Source organism: Procambarus clarkii, chromosome 9, assembly GCF_040958095.1.
Source record: "Procambarus clarkii isolate CNS0578487 chromosome 9, FALCON_Pclarkii_2.0, whole genome shotgun sequence".
Taxonomy (NCBI): domain Eukaryota; kingdom Metazoa; phylum Arthropoda; class Malacostraca; order Decapoda; family Cambaridae; genus Procambarus; species Procambarus clarkii.
In genome coordinates this window covers 18,153,676-18,178,308 of record NC_091158.1, presented here as the reverse complement: position 1 = coordinate 18,178,308, position 24,633 = coordinate 18,153,676, and the positions used below count along the sequence as shown (strand labels likewise).

The 24,633-nt window shown below is 43.2% G+C and overlaps 1 protein-coding gene across 1 annotated transcript in view; it reads right to left on the bottom strand.

Moving 5' to 3' along the window:
• Positions 1–24,006, bottom strand: part of LOC123766329 (uncharacterized) — a 186,436-nt gene extending 162,430 nt beyond the window's left edge. Inside the window, exon 1 of the mRNA XM_069321211.1 lies at positions 23,924–24,006. The gene's annotated coding sequence lies outside the window, so the exon portion shown is untranslated. The remainder of the gene's footprint in view (positions 1–23,923) is intronic.
• Positions 24,007–24,633: the final 627 nt, after the last annotated feature.

Below are 24,633 nucleotides of genomic sequence, written 5' to 3'. Positions count from 1 at the left end.
TGATAAATAGGGGAGGGTTTGGTAAGAGAGATAAGTAATCAGGGTGAGTAGGGGAGGGCTAGATAAGGGAGGGTAGGTACAGGAAGGTAGGAAAAGAAAGGTAGGTAGCGGAGAGTAGGTAAGGGAATGTAAGTAAGGAGGGGTAAGAAAGGCAGGTCTGTAGATGGGTAGTTAAGGGGGAGGATGATAGAGTGGGTGATAACTAGGAGTTGACGAGTTCAGGCGGTCGCCACACACTACATAAACACAGGGGTCGAGACGTCAGCTGTTCACGTGGTCGCCACACACTACATAAACACAGGGGTTGAGACGTCAGCTGTTCAGGTGGTCGCCACACACTACATAAACACAGGAGTCGAGAGGTTAGCTGTTCAGGTGGTCGCCACACACTACATAAACACAGGAGTCGGGAGGTTAGCTGTTCAGGTGGTCGCCACACACTACATAAACACAGGGGTCGAGACGTCAGCTGTTCAGGTGGTCGCCACACACTACATAAACACAGGGGTCGAGACGTCAGCTGTTCAGGAGGTCGCCACACACTACATAAACACGAGAGTTGAGAGGTCAGCTGTTCAGATGGTCGCCACACACTACACAACAAACACAGTTTACTGCCCTCTCACCTGCGTGCGAATGTTTCCCTCGCTTCCAGTATTATTGATGTCATTCCTTCAGCATCGCTTTAGCGTTCATCTTATAGTATACTAAATGGGATACCTGGGTGTACCTGGGTTTCTCTTTCCCCTCTCTCTCTCCTCTCCCCACCATTCTCATCCCCTCTTCGTCCCTTTCTCCATCGCCCTCTCCCAATCCGTAACTCTCTCTCATCTCCCCTCTCTAACATTCCTCCTCTTATCTTTTCCTCCTTTACCCTTAATTTTCCGGTAAACTGCGGGAGTAAACAGGTACTCTACAGAAGACAAATTTCAGATCTCAGATATCGTGAAAATCACAGTAGGGGTTGCAATACATGCCGATATTTCTTAAAAAAAAGATGGTACTCGGGGCTGACCCTGACTAGCCTTTGACATTCCCATACCCACAATGTGTCATCCTGGAAAGTTGGGAGAGGCTAAAACCCCCAGTGTTTAGGCTCGTACTTCGTACAGACATTCTATCTTATATAGATTAATTATAATATATTGTAATATGATGCAATGATAACTTCAAGCATAAATTTTAGATTGAAGTAAATTGTATTTTGTATAATGGTGTATTATTCCTGTAATTTATTGTAATATGCCGATTAATCATTGTTTCCCCTCCCCCCCTTGGCCTTCCTCTCTTCTGTTCCCTCTTTATTCCCCTTTTCCTTGCCTTTCCCTTACCCTTCTCCATCTCCTTCCCTAAGGGAGGGTTGCTACCCTCCTCTGTCATCCACCTTCCCTAATCCCTCCCCTCTTTCCTCTCCTTCCCCCCTTCCCCTCTCTCACTTTCCCCCCCTTCCCTAATCCTTCCCCTCCCTCCCTCCCTCCCTCCATCATTTCCCCCCCTTCAAACCTACTTCCCTTCCCTCTCATCACTCCTCCCAGCTCCCTCTTCTTGTCCCTATTTTACAAACCGGACTTAAGAACACCATTTTCCCTTCTCTCCCAAAATAGGAGGATTTCCAGGTGCTCAGCCCAAGGGGGGGGGATGGGGGAGAGGCGGGGAGGGGAGGGGGGGGGGATGCTTGGGCTAAGGGGGAGGGATGGGTAAGGGAGGGGGAGGGATGGGTAAGGGAGGGGGAGGGATGGGTAAGGGAGGGGGAGGGATGGGTAAGGGAGGGTGCTATGGTTTGAAGAAAGGAATTAGAAAACTTTGACGATAAATTGTACAAGTAACGACAGCCGGTCAATTCCGGGCAACACCTCGTTTCAAGGGTAGTGAAGACAAGGAGGAACAGGGCCCCTGTGGATGCCCAGAGGGGGGGGGGGTGTAGGAGGGGGGTGTGGGCGTGGTGTGTGGGCGTGGTGTTGATGAGGGGTGACTGCTCAAACCCACACCATTCACACCCCCCCACGCCCACCATAGTCGTCACACAGGCCTCTCTCTCTCTCTCTCTCTCTCTCTCTCTCTCTCTCTCTCTCTCTCTCTCTCTCTCTCTCTCTCATTCTCTCTCTCTCTCTCTCTCTCTCTCTCTCTCTCTCTCTCTCTCTCATTCTCTCTCTCTCTCTCTCTCTCTCTCCATGTTGTCGTCTCAACAATCCCCCTCCTTCCGTCGTTCCCTCCACGACACCTTCCCCACTGACCTCTCCAAGACCTCCTCACGTAGTCTTGTTTGGAGCACCTCGTAAGGAACATCAAGGGTTCCTCATTACGTTATATGAGCCATAGTCGAGCCTACCTCCCTCACTCTCTGACTTCTGCCGCTGTTGTTGGTGCTGCTACTGTTGGTGGTGGTGGTGGTGGTGGTGCTGGTGGTGGTGCTGCTACTGTTGGTGGTGGTGGTGGTGGTGGTGCTACTGGTGGTGCTGCTACTGTTGGTGGTGCTACTGGTGGTGGTGCTACTGGTGGTGGTGCTACTGTTGGTGGTGCTACTGTTGGTGGTGGTGCTGGTGGTGCTGCTACTGTTGGTGGTGGTGCTGGTGGTGGTGCTACTGTTGGTGGTGCTACTGTTGGTGGTGCTACTGTTGGTGATGCTACTGTTGGTGGTGCTACTGTTGCTGTTCCCACTCCTGTCAATCATTCAGACATTGACTGCAAGCAGCATTCAATATCTTGCCTCAGAAACCGGTCAACGGGCAGAGGTCGCCCCTGTCAATCCCCCCCTCTCTCTCCCAAGTCCCTCCCCTTCAACTCAAGACCCAAAAGCAATACGAGGAAGTATGACCATATCCACCACCATAAAGGATTGCAGCGTGTTCTGATTTGCAATAATTCCTTGTTGATTTGGCTTGCCTACAACCCCACTTTCACCCACATTTATTATGCACCCCATTCTCATCCTGAGGGCGGTAGTGGAGAAAGATTACAGAGACACATAATGGCCTTAGAGACCAAACAATTCTCACACACACACACACACATGTGTTTAACTATGCAAGTTACAGCACTGATGAGCTAGTTACATTAACACGACTAAGTTAACAGTATCATCATAGTTTGTCAAACTAGCCTCATCCATACTCTTACAGGTGAGTCCTGGATCTTCCACCAAACTATATACCTCTTCTGTGGGAACAATGTTTACAAAATGATTAATTAGACAGCATTGGAAATACCAAAAGGGGGCATTTTTTTGTGACGGTACATGATCAACCTTCCTGTCCGTGAGCCCCTTTTGTTTTTCCTGCCTTCCGTCAACTGACAGACTTCCATCAGACTTGGACAGACCCGTCCAATGGACAGGTAAACACAGGTATGTGGCCGCCTGATCCCCCGACCCTTTACGTTAATATGATACAAAAAAAAACATGCTGCTTGTTAATCAAACGGCAATTTTCCAGTAATGGGCTCATGATAATGTTCAGCTTATTGTTAAGCTGTAACTAGACAGGTGGGCAATAGACGGAGAGACAGGCAGACAGGCAAACGGTACCCACAGTGGCGTTTATACTGCCAGCGCTGTCGAAGGCTAATGTCGTTTGGTGCCTAATGACAAAAGTTTTGCATTGGTCAATGGCTGAGCGACCGAGCGTATACGTTTTATTTTTGAGAATTGACAGAGAGAGAGAGAGAGAGAGAGAGAGAGAGAGAGAGAGAGAGAGAGAGAGAGAGAGAGAGAGAGAGAGAGAGAGAGAGAGAGAGAGAGAGAGAGAGACGGAGACGACACAGAGACGGGAAGAGGAACGTGACAGAGACAGAAACGGACAGACAAACTGTTTCTTTCAACTATTTCAACAGCATTTCAATCATTTCCTTCCTTACAGGAGCCACTACAGCCCTTTCTCATCCTCCCTCCATTCTCACTGTTCATCACTCTTCTTTCCTTCCTTCCCTCTATCCTCAACTGGTCTTGTCCTCTTCCCTTTCTCTACTCACCTCTTACCCATCTCATTACCCATTTCCTTACCTATCACCACTCCCAATACGGACACATTCTCGTTCACCAGAGCTCTTTTACCCTCGAATTGAGTCATTCATATCACATCGTTTTCAGGATTTCGAATCTGGGGCTAAAACTAAGAAATTTTCCTCTCCTCTTAGCCTATTCTTCCTCCTACTATCCCCCTTCCCCCCTCGCTTCTCACATTGTCACAAAACCCCCATTTGTTTGCCACTAACAATGGTCTCTTCTGGCATGTTAGGGATTCTAATCATCCTATTGATTGGTCTTTTAAAATAATCTTTCCTGCCTCTACACAGACGCCGTCTTGTCGAGTCACCTCTGATGTCACCTCTGATGTCACCTCTGATGTCCTGGTTTTGCTGCTGTTGACCCTTGCTTTTAAATGTTTATTCTCAAATGGTCTAACCTTTCTAACATGACCTGATATAGTAAGTCTACCACCTCACATCCCCCCCTTTTTTCTCTTTCCTTTTCTTTCCCTTATTCTTACGTTCCTATTCTTACACTACATTATTACACCCATCCGTACCATTCTTCTTATTCTTACCTTCCTCTAGGAATTTCGTGGTTCCTGCTACTCTCTCCACCTCTTTCTCTTGTCTTACTTAATGCCCGTGTCTCCCTCGCTCCCTACGGGCTCACCATAGCCCGTGCTACATGCACATTTCGTTCTGAGTAGCTAAATTTGAGACAACAACAACATCTCGCTCTCTACAGCACTGTTCCTGTGCCAGGTAAGTCCACTACGGGCTCACCATAGCCCGTGCTACTTGCCCCGCTCCTGTGCCAGGTAAGTCCACAACGGGCTCACCATAGCCCGTGCTACTTGCCCCGCTCCTGTGCCAGGTAAATCCACAACAGGCTCACCATAGCCCGTGCTTCTTGGAACCACTACGGGCTCACCATAGCCTGTGCTACTTGGAAAGGTTAGTTCCAAGTAGCTGAATCTAAAATCAACAACAACCTCGCCCCCATCACAGTCGACTTGATCACGGTCCAGGACGGACCGAAACGTCTCCGTCGTCTCCTAATCTTCTGGTCTGAGGTTTACTTCTCATGTCTTCAAGCCCCGTTATTGTGACTCATCGTCTACTACCACCATCAGAATCACTACGGCTTTTAACACACCATTCTATCACTCCCCCTTATAGACCATTTCATCATCGCTATCACCATCCTACCACCACTCATAGCCACTACTACCCCTCCCAGAGTCACTACCACCATCCTTCTACCACCCAGCATCACTTCTCATCATCATACTACCACTACAACCTTTCCCACCATCTCAACCACAATCTCCACCATCATCGGTCGTAGCATCACCACCACTTGCCACTAACAACACCACCACTACAACCACCCCTACCACCACCACTACCACAACCACCACTACCACCACCCCTACCACCACCACCACCACAACCACGTCAACCACCACCACCACTTCAACCACCACCACCACCACTTCAACCACCACCACCACCACTTCAACCACCACTTCAACCACCACCACCACCACCCACACTACCACCACCACAACCACTTCAACCACCACCACCACCACCACCACCACCACTACCACCACCACAACCACCACCACTACCACCACCACCACTACAACCACCCCTACCACAACCACTTCAACCACCACCACCACCACTACCACCACCACCACCACTACAACCACCACCACCACCACTACCACAACCACCAGAAAACTCATCACCACGCATGAAAAACAGCAACAACAACAACACACATCCCAATATTGCAATTGATTCAATATTTGAACCAATTTCACACTTATTTCCTCCCTTTTTTTTACTTTATATTTAAACTTTTTATTTATCGATTTTGTTTGTTTGATTACCGCTGGTCCGATGAATTAATACAGCTGTTTGTTTGTTTGTGTTTGTCAGCGCTTACATGGATTAGTGCGTGCAACATGGGATAGGTGGGATAGTCTTGGCGTGTATCACAACATGGGAGGGATAGATGGGATAGTCACCAAAAAGATACTTAAAAGTATCACCCAAAGTATCTTAAGATACATCACCCCAAAGTTCCTGAGAACACATGACCCAAAGTTCCTTAGTTCTCGACGTGTTGTATTTTTAAGAATATGTCTGCAGAATCGAGCTATTAGCTCTTGGACCCCGCCTTTCTAACCAATTTATTTTTCCTATATTATGGCTATTACATATATTTCTCTCTAACACACACACACACACACACGCGAGCACATGTCCAGGAAGCAGCCCGTAACAGCTGTCTAACTCCCAGATACCCATTTACTGCTAGGTGAACAGGGCCATCTGGGTGAAAGAAACTGCCTATTTGTTTCTATCTCGGCCGGGAATCGAACCCGGAACCTAAATACGCACAATTAATACGCTAATATATATAATACCATTAATCAATATCTAAGAAAATTCCTGTTTTGAATGAACAGCGTGTTCAAATTGATAAATGCGTCCTTGGGGTCGGCCGCTGGGTGGAATGGACGCAGCCTGAGGACGGGGTCGCGTTAACACAAGAGCGGTAGCCGGATATAGCGAGCATTTGGCCAATGGTCGGAGGATGGGGCTGCCGCTTTACATTCGTTCAGGCTGAAGCGGAAATCAAACTTCGAACGGCTTCGCTATTTCGTTCGAGAAAGGCCACAAGTTACATGCGTCAACCATTTGCAATACTTACTGTTATCATAATAGGCTGTTTAACAAGGCTACGTTATCATAATAGGGTGTTTAACAAGACCACGTTATCATAATAGGCTGTTTAACAAGACCACGTTATCATAATAGGGTGTTTAACAAGACCACGTTATCATAATAGGGTGTTTAACAAGACCACGTTATCATAATAGGCTGTTTAACAAGACCACGTTATCATAATAGGGTGTTTAACAAGACCACGTTATCATAATAGGGTGTTTAACAAGGCTATGTTATCATAATAGGGTGTTTAACAAGACCACGTTATCATAATAGGCTGTTTAACAAGGCTATGTTATCATAATAGGGTGTTTAACAAGACCACGTTATCATAATAGGGTGTTTAACAAGACCACGTTATCATAATAGGGTGTTTAACAAGACTATGTTATCATAACAGCGTGTTTAACAAGACTATGTTATCATAACAGCGTGTTTAACAAGACTATGTTATCATAACAGCGTGTTTAACAAGACTATGTTATCATAACAGCGTGTTTAACAAGGCTATGTTATCATAACAGCGTGTTTAAACATGTCTATGTTATCATAATAGGGTGTTTAACAAGTCTATGTTATCATAACAGCGTGTTTAACAAGACTATGTTATCATAACAGCGTGTTTAACAAGACTATATTATCATAACAGCGTGTTTAACAAGACCAAGTTATCATAACAGCATGTTTAACAAGGTTTAACAAGACCAAGTTATCATAACAGCGTGTTTAACAAAACGACATCAAATCACCCGAAGGTTGATTTTCTGACAAATCGTGACCCCTGGAATCTCTTTTTGATGCTATGGGTTCCGCGAGCACTCATAATAATCACCGCTGAACAGTGCCACGCCGCGCCCTTAACGAGTCGGTTACGTTGGCACTCTGAACAAACTCTCGCTCACTTAATGACGGTTCGGGAAAATTTCATTCCGTCCGTTTTAATACGGATGAATGCTATTTTCACCGGCACAATGCTGCGTCCCTGTAATGGTTATGTTGAGAGCCTTGGTCATTCACGGGGAGTCGTTGTAGAAATCCTCTACGACGTGTCGTTATATAGAACGATAGTTGTGCTTTGCAGGGTTGAGTTTTAGCTCTTTAGTCCCCGCCTCTCAACTGGTAAATTATTAGTGTACAGGTTGTTGAGCCTGTTGGTGAAGTCTGCTTCTATCATATCACTTCCTTGGGTATTCAATTTGGCTTTTTTTTTACTTTGACACTGAAAAATCATCTTTCTAATGTCTTTGTGGCTCATTTGGTTGTGTACCACCCGTGCTAAATACTATATCTTTATCTACCCTGTCAATTCCTATGAGGATTTTGTAGGTGGTAATCATGTCTCCCGTAACTCTTCTAGTGAAGTTAGGTTCGTCACAGTAACTTAGGGACTTATTATCCAATGGAGCATCTTATCTCCTGCTCTTCCCTGCTTCTCCAATTTACGCACCAGCCTCTTATGAAGTACTATGTCAAAGGTGTCCTGACAGTCCAGAAATATGCGGTCATCCCACCCCTTCTTTTTTTCTAATTTTTTTTGCCTTGTCATGGAATTTTATTAAATCTGTGTGGCTTGAGTTCCAATCCCTGAGCCCCGTGTTGGTGGTGTGGTACAATGTCCTTTTCTTTCCAGGTGTGTGTGTGTGTGTGTGTGTGTGTGTGTGTGTGTGTGTGTGTGTGTGTGTGTGTGTGTATTCACCTAGTTGTGTTTGCGGGGGTTGAACTTTGGCTCTTTGGTCCCGCCTCTCAACTGTCAATCAACTGGTGTACAGGTTCCTGAACCTATTGGGCTCTATCATATCTACACTTGAAACTGTGTATGGAGTCAGCCTCCACCACATCACTTCCTAATGCACTCCATTTGTCAACCCTGTGTGTGTGTGTGTGTGTGTATGTGTGTGTGTGTGTGTGTGTGTGTGTGTGTGTGTGTGTGTGTGTGTGTGTGTGTATTCACCTAGTTGTGTTTGCGGGGGTTGAACTTTGGCTCTTTGGTCCCGCCTCTCAACTGTCAATCAACTGGTGTACAGGTTCCTGAGCCTATTGGGCTCTATCATATCTACACTTGAAACTGTGTATGGAGTCAGCCTCCACCACATTACTTCCTAATTCATACCATGTGTGTCTGTGTGTGTGTGTGTGTGCGCGTGTGCGTGTGCGTGTGTGTGTGTGTGTACATATTATTGCTTCAACTAATACAGAAAAGCTGCCTTACTCACATATTTCCCACCGCATGTACTATGTCTCCCATTCTGTCTTTATCCATATCTCATCATCTCTGTTTCGCATTCAAGACCGTTCCTTCTATATCTCATTTTATCTGTTACACATTCTACATGGAGCTCGCTATATCGCGTCTTGTAACTATAACTATATATTTGTTACAAATATCGCTCTCGTATCGTTCGCTTCCTTATGGAGCCCGCGTGAAAATCGCGATAATACCACGCCCCCCCCCCCCCCCCCGTCCAGTATATCGTTCCAAGGAGGATCCGACTTTATCCGCTCGGCGATATTAATTTTGGATAATAGCGGTATCCATCTCATTAACTACATCCCAGTCCGGATGTGTGAATGAATAGCACGCAGTGTATGTTATGAATGGAATAGATGAGAGAGAGAGAGAGAGAGAGAGAGAGAGAGAGAGAGAGAGAGAGAGAGAGAGAGAGAGAGAGAGAGAGAGAGAGAGAGAGAGAGAGAGAGAGAGAGAGAGAGAGCTGATGAGCTGATGAGCTGATATAGGATAACAGCTCTTGCTTGCAGTTTCATTAGGTACCTCAGTTGACAGCCCTTATGAACCCTGGCCTTAGTTAAAAACAAAAGATAGAGAGGGAAAGAGAAAGAGACAAAGAGAGAAACAGAGATAAAGAGAGTATTGTTCTGCGTCAACAGACCAATACAGTAGCCATGGACTCATATGTCTTACGTCAGAGGAAAAGACTTCATGCCAGACATGAAGTAGTCAAGGACATCAACAAGAGATGTTTGACTACAGCCAAATGTCCAGCACAAAGAGATCCTCAAATGTACCGACCGGACAACATCAGTCACAAACGCCCAGATGAGGTCCCTTTACAGCCATGGGGACAGGTAGACAGGTTGTGTGCGGCTACATGTGTGCATCTACTTTGGCTTATCTACCATACAGTAGAGGCTGAGGAAAGCACCTTCAGGGAGACCCAGAAAACTTAAGTACACTGACCCATTGTTACAAGTTCGTGCCAAATAGGCTCCGACATACCCCTGTTGTTGTTGTTTTAGATTTAGCTACTCAGAACGAAGTGTCCATGTAGCACGGGCTATGGTGAGCCCGCAAGACAAATACAGAGATACCCTGCGCGCCGAGGGGGTAAATGTACTTTTAAGTTTCTAGAGCAGGTGAAGGGGGAAAGGGGAACACATTAGGCAAAATAAGAGTCCAGAAGGAAGCCATTTTCCTGTTCCAGCGCCTCAGTGTCGCTCTCCAGAGAGGAAATGCTTGCTGTATCTTTTGCATGCGCCTCACATTTCTACAGAGGGATGAGGTGATCGAAAGATTGACGTAGAAAAATTGTCTGATTTGGTTTTTATGTTCAAAATTAAATATTTTTCGACCTTTTATCTGAATAAAACATCATAATACATTCTTTACACTTGTTGCTAATTGGTTGAAAATAGAATAATCAATCACTCTTAACTGGCAAACCGCTTGTAAAAGGAGTAGACAGAGGCACTTAGCTTCCGCTATCTAGTTGAAAATTGAGTAATCAATCAGGTTTTTCCACCGGTCTGAAACCTGTTGCTAAATATACCATACACAAGCCCTTATATATATGACGTTCTCCCGTTAAAATTAGAACGATTAATTATAAGCTATTCCTGTTCATCCAATCATCAGGTGATTAGCAAAATCCTGATGCAAAAAAATTCACACGGCAACGGAGCCTTCTACATCCATACAAGCTACTCCCTCCCCTATTTTTCTCCCCCTCCTTCCCCTATTCTTCTTCCCCTCCCTCCCCCTTCCCCTATCCTCCTCCCCCCCTCATGCGACTCTAGGAGGCTTGAGTTGACCCCATTTATTTGCGGCAAATCATGAAATATAACTATCCCTTGTTACCTCATAATGAGAGAAGTTAACAACCTCTCCCTCACGTGCACCACCTCCAACGCTAAGCCAAGCCACGTTCTGCGCTAAATAATAACTAAACCGGCTGTTTATGCGTTGGATAAGCGTCGCGTTGTTCCTGTTCCTCCTCCTGCAGGCAGCCAGGAGGGCGTTATTCCTCATTAACGCTCCTTGTCACCCCTAGTGAGCACCCGTGGGGGCTCTCGCCAGCATGTGACTTCTGTAAACACACTTGGGGCACTTTTGAGCTCTTACGGGCACCCGTGAGCACCCGGGGGGCTCTTGCTAGCATGTGACTTCTGTAAACACACTTGGGGCACTTTTGAGCTCTTACGGGCACCCGTGAGCACCCGGGGGGCTCTTGCTAGCATGTGACTTCTGTAAACACACTTAAGGCATTCTTGAGCTCTTACGGGCACCCGTGAGCTCCCGTGAGCACCCTTGAATACTTTAAGAGCGTCTTGAACACCTCGTGAGCACTATTGAGCACCCTGAGAGCACTCTGAGGGTTAAGGCTTGCCTCTTGGAGTCTTGTGTCTGGGGGATTTGTGGGATAAACTAAGTTTTTCTAGGGATTTTTTTTCCTTAAGTAAAATGTATAGCTAAGGTTATGGTGTTTCGTCATGGCATGGTGTGACCTGGGGGGGGGGGCGTGACCTGGTGGTGGGGGTGGTGGTACAACCTGGTTGGTTGTGGTATTTGTGGTGGTAATGGTGGTAGGAACTAATCGGTGGTAATGGGAGAAAAAAATGATGCTGGGTTGTTGGATAGTTGTACTTTGAGAGACGTAATGGTGATAGTTGTGGTGAGGGTGGTGGTTGTGGTGGCACGGTGCGATGGTGGTGGTTGTTGTAATGGTGTTTCGGTAGATAATGTTGGTTATAGTTGTGGGGGGGGGGGGAGAGGTAGTGGTTATAATTGTGTGTGGAGGGGGTGGTGGTGAGTATAGTGATATTTAGCGATGGTGGTAATTGTAACCCTGTACTAATGGCGGCTTTTATGATGGTAATTCTCTAGTAGATTGTGGTAGATATAGAAGTAGAAGCACCAGTATTAATGGTAATAGAAGAACCAGTACATGAAAACTCAATTAACTAAATAAGAAGACAATCCTCCCCTCTATCTAAACTAATTTCTTTGCTTCCCACAAGCACACACACATAACCTTTGGAGACAAATGCAAATTGTCATTGTCTCACAGCATATTTATATATATTTTTTGTCTTGCATTAGGGGGGGGGGGTTGTGCCCGACGTCGCTGGCATTTCCCTGCGCCAAGCGATCGATATGGCGGGCTTATGTTCTGATAATTGTGTTTGAGGCAATACCGTTCCCTCGTGTGATTGTGGAGGGGTGTGGCGGACCTGCTGCTGCTGCTGCTGGTGCTGCTGCTGCTGCTGCTGGTGGTGGTGGTGTTGCTGGTGTTGCTGGTGGTACTGCTGCTGCTGCTGCTGCTGCTGCTGGTGGTGGTGGTGGTGGTGGTGGTGTTGCTGGTGGTACTGTTACTGCTGCTGCTGCTGCTGCTGGTGGTACTGCTGCTGCTGCTGCTGCTGCTGCTGCTGGTGGTGGTGTTGCTGGTGGTACTGCTGCTGCTCGTGTTGTTCCTGCTCCTGCTGCTGCTACGACTACTACTGCTACTTCTGCCGCCGCTGCTGCTGCTGCTACTGCTGCTCGTGCTGCTGCTGTTGCTGCTTGTGTTGCTCCTGCTCCTGCTGGTGTTGTTTTCGTTGTTGTTCCTGCTGTGCTTGATGCTGTTGTAGATGGTGCTGTTGTTGTTGCGTTTGCTGCTGCTGTTTCTCATGTTATTACTGTATGCAATGCAGCATTACTGTTCATGCTGCTGCTGCTGCTGCTGTCGTCGATGTTCCTGTCGGTGCTGTTGTTATGCTGTTAAGGCTATTGCTGCTGCTACTCACACTGCTGATTTGCTGTTTCTCCATTCGCTATCTCCAGCTCCTGTTGCCTCTGTCATTTACTGTACGGTTGTTCCGGCAACCCATTAATCCTCCCACCCCCCACACCCCACCCCTCACACCCACCCCTCACAACCCCCCCCCCAACCCCACCCTCCAACTCCTCCTTCCCCCCCCCCCCTTCTCACCCCTACAAACCCCCTAAACCTCCAAAACGTCGCCATTTACCCCTACTAACAACAATGGGAGGGCGAAGTGGGTTGACGCAATACCCTCTCTGGGTAAGGCACTACGGGCTCACCATAGACCGTGCTACTTGGAACTTTGTTCCAGGTAGCGAATCTTTAACAACAACAGCAGCTCTCTGGGTGAATTATCCCCCCCCCAATTTTTTTTTAATGCGTTTTCATTTGGCGAATTTCCCCTGTGGGTGTTCATCTATGAGTTGTTGTTTATTTGCGGTTTCTGGGGACGCCAGCGCCACCTTGGAGTTATCAGGTTGTCTCTGTTGGCAGCTCGCATGGTAGCAAATATTGGTGTTTATTACCATTGTGGTGCATTGATGATATAGAGCGGTTTGTGAGTCTGCGTTAATTAATGGCATCTTGATTTTTGTGCATCTGTCTGTTGTCTTCGAGAATAATTTGTATTTCCGACCGTTCAAGTGGTTTGGGCACCATTCCTTCTCCCCGTCGTCCCATCCCACATCCTTATCCTGATTCCTTCTAAGTGGTAAATAGTCACAATGGTTTGGCTACGTTCTCCTGATAGTTTCTTTCCCTTCTTCTATTCCATCCCCTCACCCACTACTACCGTCTCTCACAATACCACTGTCATTCACTCCTTTCCTGTCTCTCACTCTCCCACTTCTCCTGTCTCACTATCTCTCATCACCTATCTCCCATTCACCCACTGTCTTTCGCAACCAATCACTCACTACCACTATCTCTCACTCAATACCACTATCTCTCACTCAATACCACTATCTCTCACTCAATACCACTATCTCTCACTCAATACCACTTGTTCTCCCCCTTACCCAACTCCATACCAAGCAACAGCACTCCTTCCAAACCTAAGAACAGCCCCCTGATCCACCTATCCACCCATCCCCCCCTACCAAGGAACACCTCCCTACCCCCCCCCCCCCAACCCACCTATCCCCCACACGGCATCAGGAGTTCCGGAGTCTCATTCAGTATTCAGCCAATTTAGTTGATAATCAAGATATTACAATGAATAATACCAGTGGTCTCCCCCATTAGTTATGGGGCCGTCTCCAGGCGTTTCACACACCCCACGCGACATCACCCATTAATGTGTTTGCTTCACACAACCTTAACTTATTCATCTGTGTCTTTTGTGGGGGGGGGGGAGGGGATTGTTAATTAAGTCACTTTTTTATTTTGTTGTCCATATTATACATAATTTCGGAAGCGAGTGAATATTATAGAGACTTTTTGTACGTATTAGTATTATTTTTGTACGTATTAGTATTATTTTTGTACGTATTAGTATTATTTTTGTACGTATTAGTATTATTTTTGTACGTATTTTGTACGTATTAGTACGTATTAGTACGTAGAGTAAGACTAGTATTAGTCTTACTCTACGTACGAGCTGGTATTCATCTTACTCTACGTACGACCTAGTAATACTTGATCGCGTTCAAGATGAACACTGAACCACTCGTAGTATTATCAACGTAATATTAACGTTTACTAAGCATCGGCCTCGACAGGTTAGATAAGACGCTAGGAATCGAACGTTTCTGATTAGGCAAAACAGTTGCATTTTTAACGGTGTGGCAGATCGAGAGTCCGTGACACTCTGTTTTTCAAGCGGCAATTACTTCGAGATGAACACCACCCAGGGTGATACTGTGGGGGGGGGGGGCCACAGTGGGTGGGTGGGTTCGAATCCCTTGTGACGCGTAGGAGAGGATTATCTCAGATAACCCCTATCACTAAGGCTAAGATGTCAAGATGCTGAGGCTTGAAGATGTCAATGGACCCCAACAGATGCAACGCTATAGGATTAGACCCCAGTCAATCCAATCTCCTCTGAGCTGGCGTAAGTCTTATATCTCTCTTTGTGTCTGCCTGTCTGTCGTCTGTCCATGACTGTCTGTCTGTCAAACTCTCTCATACACAACGTAATCCACAATAATATACGTGGAGCCTCTATCCTAGACCCGCGTGTGGTACCCGTCCGTATATATTCCCACCCCAACCCAACCCTTCCAGGCACCAGCTTGGCCTGGCGTAGCTGTTCCCCTTGACCGCACGCAAATAAGAGCTTACGCAGAGGTCCTCGAACACCAGGCCTGTTATACGCCAGTCTGCCGCCTCCCTACGCCCACCACCATCACGCCACCACACCTACCACATACCCCCCCACCCTTCCCTCTCCCCCCCCCCCACCTTAAACAACAACATCCCCACGCCCCCTACCAACAAATTCGAAGTTGTGGAAGCCACCTCCATCTATATCTCCAAGGGGGCAAGATGGAATAAAGATTTCGGGCGTCTAGTTAGTATAAACACTGCCCACTCCCCCAACACACACACACACACACCACACATACACACACACACACACACACACACACACACACACACACACACACACGCACACACACACGCACACACACACTACACATAACCTTGACGCAAAATCCCATAAGTGAGGGGGCGAAAGAAGGGAATGGGACAAGTGAGACAATAATAGGGAAGGCAAGATAAAGCAAGACAGAAAGAGATCCTGCCACTCGCCAAGACGATGGGAATAAGGAGGAGGAGGAGGAGGAAGAGGATCAACGGAAATGCTAGGAAGTGGAAAAGGATAAATAACGAGTAAAAAAAGAGAGAGAGAGAAACAGAGGTAAAGGCGAGTAGGTCCTCCCCCTTCCCACGCCCCAAGGGGACAGCACCAGGTGGGATGGAGGTATATGGAATATTGAAAATTTTTCAAAAGATAAATAACAACTAAATTAATATTCTGGCCGAATAAACACGCCTCATTTTTTTCCAGTGTATCCGAATGGACTCGGTGAAATATAATTGATTGGATTAACCAGTATTTTCAAGGATAACTGATTGTCAAAAGCAGGACGACACGGGGCCACTCAGATCAAACACCTGTTCCATCAACAGTATTATTATTTAACATGCTCGGCCCTCTAGGCCAGCCAGACAGACAGACAGACAGACAGACAGACAGACAGACAGACAGACAGACAGACAGACAGACAGACAAGCAGACCATCAAATAAACAAAACAGCAACCAATCAATGATATAATTTGACAGAGAGCCACAGGTGTACAAACATATCGTCTGTTTGACAGACATACAGGGAGACAAGAAGACAGTAAAACAGACATACAGGGAACAAGCAGACAGTAAAACAGCCATACAGGGAACAAGCAGACAATAAAACAGCCATACAGGGAACAAGCAGACAGTAAAACAGCCATACAGGGAACAAGCAGACAGTAAAACAGCCATACAGAGAACAAGCAGACAGTAAAACAGCCATACAGGGAACAAGCAGACAGTAAAACAGCCATACAGAGAACAAGCAGACAGTAAAACAGCCATACAGGGAACAAGCAGACAGTAAAACAGCCATACAGGGAACAAGCAGACAATAAAACAGCCATACAGGGAACAAGCAGACAGTAAAACAGACATACAGGGAACAAGCAGACAGTAAAACAGCCATACAGGGAACAAGCAGACAATAAAACAGCCATACAGACAGACAGAAACACACAAACACATACCTACACACATACGGAGCCAGAAACTCCCATTCACTAGAAATGCATAAAACTGCAATTTATTTCAAACATCAATCGTCTGTTCATTAAAATAAGATAATGAAATAAAACAAATATATTTATTTTGGGACTGTTTTCCCTCTTCATTTCCTAATAACACTATTCAAATTACAAAGTGTATTCTTGCAAACAAAAATAGTTAAAAGAGGACAAAAACAGCCCCGTTGCATTAATGACGTCATGTTCTCCAACGCGATGAAATCATTTTTTAATTGATTCAACGTCATTAACCGTTGATTCAACGGCATTAACCTTGATTCAACGTCATTAACCGTTGATTCAACGTTATTTTAACGTCGATTACGTTAACTGAATGTTATATTCGAGCATCTTTCTGCCCCTCTGGGAGAAAGAACGGGAAGGAGAGAGAGAGAGAGAGAGAGAGAGAGAGAGAGAGAGAGAGAGAGAGAGAGAGAGAGAGAGAGAGAGAGAGAGAGAGAGAGAGAGAGAGACAGAGACAGAGACAGACAGACAGACAGACAGTGCCTGATAGGCCTTAAACCGAACACCAAACGATACCCTGTAGGTAGAACCCGTCCAAAAATTAATGCATATGAGTGTTTTAATGATGCCCAAATGTGTAGTGCTACGAGAAGAATGGAGTAATTACAGATCATAATGTTCAATAGTATTCAAGTTAAAAGTATTGAACACCGCCATGTTATGTGGAGAACAACGACATGTTATGTGGAGAACAGGGCCATGCTATGTGGAGAACAGGACCATGCTATGTGCTGAATTTGTTAAGTGTATGAAGAGTTGTTAATTAACCAAACCGTATGAATGTGAAATTTTTGCAGGAATTAAATGGCTACAATGTACAACACCGTATTGAAGTTCGGGTAATTTATGTATATGCCAAATAAATTCAATATTTGCAGAGAAGAGATTGTGAACGGATGTGAATAATGTCTATAGATCCACTCATTAATAATTTCAAACTTTGGTTAGGGAAAGATTTTTGCAAAAAAGTTTGTGAAAAAATAAAATAAAAAATATTTGTTTTTAATTAAACAAAATACAAATCATTAAATTACAGTGATTAGATAGCAGATATTTTTTTTATCTTTCATAAATCCACTAATTACTAAATTTCATATTAGCTGTAGTTAATTTCTTTTTAAATCAATTTAGATTTGAAGAAAACAGAATTGTGAAAAATAAATCAAGAAAAATTGCTCTCGGTTGAAAGAAATGTAAATTTTGACGGAAAATAAATTCTATGACACGGAGAGAATTTATGATTTGCAAAGAATAAATTCTTCGCTATTAATGGAAAACATTGAGTTTTTAACTGTTGCAAAAAATTATATGCTTCAAATTTTTTTTTTTTTTAATGTGAATGCTTAACATTTAGTAGATTTTGATGATACACTCCGGAAATACATATCGAAGAGGGGGGGGGGGTTATAGTTAGATAATTATGTAGCATGTATCTCTTTGTGAGATAAGAGCTGCCTCTCACAGCTTATTTCCTGTAGATTAAGAGCTGACTCTCATAGCTTATTTCCTGTAGATTAAGAGCTCCCTCTCACAGCTTATTTCCTGTAGATTAAGAGCTGACTCTCATAGCTTATTTCCTGTAGATTAAGAGCTGACTCTCACAACATATTTCCTGTAGATTAAGAGTTGACTCTCACAGCTTATTTCCTGTAGATTAAGAGCTGACTCTCACAACATATTTCCTGTAGATTAAGAGCTGACTCTCACAGCTTATTTCCTGTAGATTAAGAGCTGACTCTCACAACATATTTCCTGTAGATTAAGAGCTGACTCTCACAGCTTATTTCCTGTAGATTAAGAGCTGACCCTCACAACATATTTCCTGTAGATTAAGAGCTGACTCTCACAACATATTTCCTGTAGATTAAGAGCTGACTCTCACAACATATTTCCTGTAGATTAAGAGCTGACTCTCACAGCTTATTTCCTGTAGATTAAGAGCTGACCCTCACAGCTTATTTCCTGTAGATTAAGAGCTGACTCTCACAACATATTTCCTGTAGATTAAGAGCTGACTCTCACAACATATTTCCTGTAGATTAAGAGCTGACTCTCACAACATATTTCCTGTAGATTAAGAGCTGACTCTCACAACATATTTCCTGTAGATTAAGAGCTGACTCTCACACACTTAATGTTAAAGCATTGTGCTCCTCGCATCAGCCGTAACACAATCCGTCAATCGGCTCACCTAAAACAGGTACCTAATTACTCCTAAGGTGACCCACAAGAGTTAGTTAGAGGTCAAGGGTCGGTAACCAGGTCAACCCCTTCCCCCTCCCCCCCATTCTGCCAGGACCCGACATCAAGATCTCTCTCTCTTAACAACCCAATTGTACTCTACCTCGCGAAACTTAAATCAAAGTTTAACTTTTTTTTTTTGGGGGGGGGGCAGCCAAATATTTTGCGAAACTTTGCGATCTGAATTTAATTTCACGTAACGAGAATTTATTTAATGGGAAATTTATTCAAATAAACGAGAGATAAGACACGGCAAAAAAAATCTACATTGTTGTACATCTGGTGGGGAAAAGATGTATGGTTTGCAGTAGGGTAGGACGGTAGAGCGACGGTCTCGCTTCATGCAAGTTCAGCGTTCAATTCCCGACTGTCCACAAGTGGTTGGGCGCCATTCCTTTCCCTCCCCCCGACCCATCCCAAATCCTTATCCTGACCCATCCAAGTGTTGTATAGTCGTAATGGCTTAGGCGCTTTCTCCTCATAGTCACCCCTTCCCTTGTCAAATGCTGCAGATTATATACACATGAAAAATTATACATTTTTCATCGCTGAATAACAAGTATTGTGTTACATGAATAGCTATGTATACAGCTGTTGTGATACAAAATACAGTCGTTAGGGAGAGATTTGTGTATCGCGAATATTTCTAGATAGACATTTACCAGATAGACATTTACCAGATAGATTTGTTGACCAGACCACACACTAGAAGTTGAAGGGATGACGACGTTTCGGTCCGTCCTGGACCATTCTCAAGTCGATTTGACTTGAGAATGGTCCAGGACGGACCGAAACGTCGTCGTCCCTTCAACTTCTAGTGTGTGGTCTGGTCAACATACTTCAGCCACGTTATTGTGACTCATCGCCTGCTTACCAGATAGACATTTGACGACAATTTCTCTCTCGATTCTTCGATGAGTTGTCCTAAAGATGATAAGTTGATGAGAATTTGTTGATGTAAAAGCTTACATTTAAATTAGTTTAAATGGGTTAATTTATTGTTCTAGATGTGTGTACTGGGATGTCTTACCATCAAATTAACATAATAGAACGAAAACTTAAACCCAGGCTATTTAACCTCAGTTAACTCAGCCTATTCAACCTCAGCTAACGTAAAAAAAACTCATCTTAACTGAGCCTATTTAGCTAAAACCTGACTTGATCTCACCTAATATATTTACTACAAATATAAATTTGTTACTGATAATTTCTTTAAAATCAGCTTTTTTCTGTAAATAACCTTTTTCGAACAGTATTGAATGACCTTTTTGAACGGTATTAAATAATTTTTTCGAACAATATTAAATGATCTTGTCGAACGGTATTAAATGATCTTTTTGAACCGTATTAAATTATTTTTTCGAACAATATTAAATGATCTTTTCGAACGGTATTAAATGATATTTTCGAACGGTACCGAATGGCCTTTCGAACAGTACTGAATGATCTTTCCGAACAGTTTTAAGCCACGAGAATCGAAATATAAAATAATTTTGCAGCTTATGAAGAGGTTTTAAGCTCTTGAGAACTCAAATGCATCCGAATTATACATTTTTTTTACGGACTAATATATAATTATTGAGAAATATACAACAGGTGAATACAATGTTGCTGTATAAGACGCAATTGATGCTTCGAAATTAATGATTTATGTCGCTTCAAAAAGCATAAGAATAGGAATATGGATGTATATTCCTGAGTATTGTATAGGTGGAAGATTGTATATTTCTGACAACTGAATGGGTAGATGATTATACAGTCGTTGGATACTTGCGTATTACAATACGGGTAGATGAGTAGATGCGTGTTGTGATACTAGTAGATTAGTATAGCTATATTTACGTGTTACGATGCAGGTAGAAAAGGTAGATATACATACAACACTGGTAGATTAGCAAGCACCAAAAGGCTCCATACCCGAACTTATCAACTATCATTTGTTTTTCCTCACTATATCAATCATTTACTACAAGCTTTTACCATATGACATCATAAATACAAATTTCTAATTAGCACGAATGAACTATAAATCACATCGAATAAAGGAGAATATATATAACACAGAATAAACGGCATAATTAGATAGAGGTAAGAACTGGATGAAAGCCATTAGCTTTCTCTAACAACACAATGGAACAAGAGGTTGACTTATCTGTATTATTCTGCTACAAATTACCACGGATACATCGTCATTTAAATAACCAAACTATTGTAGTTTAAAATCAAATGTATAAATTTTGTTTTTAAACTACAATAGAGTAAAAAAAAAAATAAGCTAGCTATTGTATTTGAATCCAGTTGGAAATATTTATTCTGAATGATATATAAATTGTTAAAATATGTAGGTGTTTTAAAATGACACCTGTTCCCAAGTTTTTAGTCAGACACCTGTTCCAAATATGAGTTAAATATCTGTTTCAAACACGTGTCAGACACCTGTCTCATACACGTGCCACATACTTGTCTCATACACGTGCCACACACCTGTCTCATACACGTGCCACATACTTGTCTCATACACGTGCCACACACCTGTCTCATACACGTGCCACATACTTGTCTCATACACGTGCCACACATCTGTCTCAAACACGTGCCACACACCTATCTCATACACGTGCCACACACCTGTCTCATACACGTGCCACATACTCGTCTCATACACGTGCCACACACCTGTCTCAAACACGTGCCACACACCTGTCTCAAACACGTGCCACATACCTGTTTCAAACACGTGCCACACACCTGTCTCAAACACGTGCCACACACCTGTCTCAAACACGTGCCACACACCTGTCTCATACACGTGCCACACACCTGTCACTAGGAAGGCGTGGACAGATAATGCTGCTCTTTTTCATGAAGCAAACAACATTTTTAAATAATTAAACAGCAAATAAACCTCTCTGAAGAACAAATGTACACAAACAAAATATTTGTTTACAAAAAAAATTAACAAAATTAACCAGATTAAACAAATAAAAAAACAAGTGAAACCAGATTTAAACAAACAATTAAACTTTAGAATATCAGAATTAACCGGGATATTTCAGATTAACATAAACTTAGATCTATAACTCAAATTTGCTATAATTTATCAATCATATCCCAACTACAGCATTAACCTGGCTGTGTAGGCCTAATTACCCTTAACAAAGAAAGTTATAACACAATTAACATATGTAACGTTCACCAAGAATTAAAACCAACTCAATTTGGCCTACCAAATACTAATTTGGTAGGCCTAATTAATATATTATTGTTTTAATTAGTGTAATTCACATAATTAGACGCCATGATTAATATAATCAGTTCATTATATATTTTAATTAGCATTTATAAAGACAGATAAAACTTTATTTACCTAGGTAGAGCAAGTTAGAATTTCCTGAGTTTACCTTTAGGTAAAGTAAACTTACCTTAAAGTAAGCAAAGGTAAGGTTATAATCTCTGGTGTTCAAATAACACATTGAATGCAAAGTCAAATTATAAATGAAACTTGAAATGAAATGAAACTTGAAACTAAGCTTGAAACTTTCACAAGTAAAGCAAGCTGAAACCCTTGGAAACACAAACCGAAACTGTCTCTATTTTCCGCTTGTTACAACTTGTCATAAAGTTGTTACATCTTGGCTTAACGTGTTTATGACGTATTAGAACGTTGTTACAACTGGCTATATTGGTTGTTAATAACTGGTTAGGTGTTTAAAACTTGTTCGAACGTTGTACCAACGTCGTAGTTTCGGTGTGTGTGTTTGACGGGAACGAGGCAATTATACATATCTAATGAAATAGCGATACTAACTTGAATACACTACAAGTAAAAAAAAAAACACAGAAAAATAAACTTAAAAATAACTCTAATAAAGCAAGACAAACGTGAAAATAACTCTTAATAAAGCAAGACAAACTTGAAAATAACTCTAATAAAGCAAGACAAACTTGAAAATAACTCTAATAAAGCAAGACAAACGTGAAAATAACTCTAATAAAGCAAGACAAACGTGAAAATAACTCTAATAAAGCAAGACAAACGTGAAAATAACTCTAATAAAGCAAGACAAACGTGAAAATAACTCTAATAAAGCAAGACAAAATAACTCTAATAAAGCAAGACAAACGTGAAAATAACTCTAATAAAGCAAGACAAACGTGAAAATAACTCTAATAAAGCAAGACAAACGTGAAAATAACTCTAATAAAGCAAGACAAACTTGAAAAATAACACAGGCAAAGTAAACAAATCTTAAGCCTAACAAAAGCAAACTAAGCTGAACCTATAACACAATTAACGCCACAACAAATTAACAACATCACAAACAGGATACAATTATAATTAACACACGTGAACCTAGTCCAAATTATAATTAACACGGGGTAAATCAGCCATAAATCACAATCAACATTTGCGAATGAAATCACAGAAAACAATTATCGCAGTAAAGTGGGTCAGATATTATAATTAAACACTGCTAATACGCTAAAACAATTCACAATTAACAATGCACACAGACAATGCAATTTCGCCTCGCTACGCACTACCACAATCGCCTATAATTAGATATTGAAAAATATTAATAAAATTTCCCGGCCCAATAAACGGCGCTCTTGTCAACACAATATACCCAAAAACTGTTTAAATCATGGCGGGAAAATCATCAAACAGTGTCAGATGAGGATGCTTTTGGCGCGAACATTTATATTTTATATTTTTCCGGTGTTAGTCTGCATTTTTTTTTATTAATCATCAAATCATAACGTGCGAATCGAATATGTTTTCAAATTACAAGCTGATCACTAAAATATAATGAAAATGTTGCTGTTCTGTTGTTTTTTTCTCTTTCTGTCGTGTGTGTGTTGGCGGCTTTTATAGATCCGGAAGATGAAAATGCACAGTTTTTCGAGTTGGAAACACTTTGAGAATTGTTTACATGGAAGCCACGAGGAATCGCTCGCAACGCTTCATGCAGAGTTGCGACAAAGTTCCTCTCAACTTGTCGAGAATGATACAAAGTTGTGTGTGGACGCAAGCAACAGCACATGACGACGGAGGAGGAGGAGGTACAGAAGGAGGCGCTGAAGCTGGCGAGTGAGGGGAGGTTCCTACCTGAGAGTGAGGCACGTGTGTGGCAGGAACCAGGACCAGGATAAGAGAGAGAGAGAGTAAGGTATTCCGTGTCCGCTCCCCGCGCCAGCTGAGGGATGAGTGGCCACACCACCAGCTGCTGCCGCCTCCACCACCACCCCTACCACCACTACCACCCCTACCACCACCACCACCACCCCTACCACCACCACCAACGCTGTCATGTACACAGTCACCTCCACCATCATATAACAATAAGAGCCGCTGCCCCCAGAGCCATTCCTACTCCCCAAGGTTAATGGCCGATAACTTAAAGCAAAGTTCACCCTTAGTTCAATAGGCATTAGAGCCTCCAATGAGTATTTTATTGTTAAACCTAATTAATCTATATAATCCACGTCCGAGCTTTTAACTCGAATCTATCCCATCTGATCCATGTGCTCACCCTTCCCTATCCCACTGCTACGGGCTCACCATAGCCCGTGCTACTTGGAACTGCTTGTTCCAAGCAGCGAATCTTTAACAACAACATATCCCACTGGTAACAGGGCCTCGCTTCTTTCCAGTCTTCACTTAACTTTCTCGTGACGTCGAATAGGTCGTAGAGAACCCTTGGTGTCCCCCCTCTTAACTGCTTCAGCTTACCTACTAACCCATACAGCTGAAGCATTTGCTTCACTGTATTTCGAAGCTTATTACCTATCGTGCTTCTTATAAAGGTAAGTAAATCT